Below are 2,005 nucleotides of genomic sequence, written 5' to 3' on the forward strand. Positions count from 1 at the left end.
TTGAAAAGATTTACTTAATATTTTATCACGTTAAAGTAGCGTCGGTGAACTTTGTTTGCTTAGAATTTAATGATCCCACACAATACGTCGTTTTTAATATCTTGCCATACTGTTGAAAGTGTGTACGTAAAAGAACAACTCAGCTTAGATTAGATACGTAGTTCATAACGGCCTCAGATAATCCAATTACTCAATGTATACGAGATTACATCAAGCGTGGTTCCGTGGAGGCTAGAAGATGATTACTGTATAAGAAGATTAAGATTAAGATTAAGAAGATTACTGTATAAGAAGTCATATAACCCGTGTTTTTATTCACATTCCCTTGAAATATCATCAACTCACCTGTCATGTGCAAGTTGATGAGTCTAAACAAAGCAAGTCACCAAATCGTGGGTGCGTGCAGCTAAGAGGTAGCCCAGCATGCATTGCACGTGTTACGGTGGGGACTTTTGCCCATCCTAAGCCCCGAGCGCCAAAATGTCGCATGGAAGTAGACAGTACTCGCCCTCTGAGATTCGCTCTACTTCAGCCTTTGTTTGCTTATTCCCTGGTGCTCTTTGGTGCCTTCAATTAAGCAGTTTATTCGCGCGTAAACGGCACGTGGCACGCGGGCGTTATGCACGATGAATCAAGTGCACAACGTGGTAATTGCTACAAAACGCTGGTGAAGTTTTTCGAGGCCATTACCTTAATGAAGTAGGTAAAGTTAACAAAAAGCTACCTGTACATGAGACGTTACACGGTTTGTGAGGCCCTTCTAAACTTTGTTACAGGTTAGGTTATGTTAGGTTAAGTTAGGTGGGCGTGGTCAAGAAGAAAGTTTCAAGGAGTTTATGCAAAATTTTAACAAACGACCAACTTTCAAAACATTGTTTTCAATGTAAAGTGAAATGGCTCCTCTTTTTTTTTTTTCTTTCGTAACTCGGAAAGAACACAATTCCAAAATTAGCCAACAGATGTCACTAGTATCCAGAATCGTAATTGTTTCTTTAGCTATTCTTGATGATGAAACTTCTCACTCTCGGATATTATTGCGTTTTTATTCTTGTTTTTTGTGGGTTTCAATTCTGACCTTTAAAACGAACCTATTGATTCGTATATGAGTCTAAACGAGGACAAAAGTAACACAAGTACGGTTGTCTTGATTCCACACTCAAGTTAATTTGACCTATCATGAAAAATGTTTCGACTCTTGATAAGAAGTAATCATATTGATGGTTAACTTCGAGACAGTGTTAACTGACATTAAACCCAAAAAAAATTACCGTTACAAGTTATCATTTCCCGATTCAACCATCACTCCGAAGAAACAACGGTATGTCTTAGAAACTGGGTATCTTAATAACAAGTAGTCTCTAACAGTAACAGAAATGACTTTCTAGGAACCATATCCGACATTTTTTTTTGTTTTGAAAATCCAAATGAATACAGATTATTTCATGAGGAACCCAGAGGTTTATGCACATATATAACTGATCACACCCAAAGTAGTTATGATTGGTTATTGACAGCAGAGCTGGGTAGTTTTTTACACTAATACAGACATTGGTCACGGCATTGTTGTAGTGCTTTATTTATGGAACACTCACCACTCTTGAACTTTTTGTGAAACCTGTGAGGAACAGATGAGACAACGAGCCAGGTTCTCTGAGTATTTGTCCTTGGCGAGATGGAAACAAGGCCAGCTTCAAAACTAGGCTGCAGATGCAAAGTAGTCAAATGTCCGAGGTGTTAAAAGTGTAGCAGGTATGTATGCGATCATGTTATCACACTAGTTGTTCCAAAAGTTAGCCGTAAGAGTGGTTAGAGAAGTTTCGTCAGAGGAGTTTCTGCTAAGCGCCCAATAATAAGCATGTATCCGTACATGAGCGTTAAAGTTAAGGGTGTATCCAACGACTTGCCCTCAAACGGGGATGAGAGCAGAAGGAAGAGAACAATTCAAGATCAGATAAGGAACGGATTGTACAAAAATATTACAAGGTTAAGAAGAAGGAGATGAGTA

The sequence above is a fragment of the Limulus polyphemus genome, unplaced genomic scaffold (assembly GCF_000517525.1).
Source record: "Limulus polyphemus unplaced genomic scaffold, Limulus_polyphemus-2.1.2 Scaffold5140, whole genome shotgun sequence".
Lineage (NCBI taxonomy): Eukaryota > Metazoa > Arthropoda > Merostomata > Xiphosura > Limulidae > Limulus > Limulus polyphemus.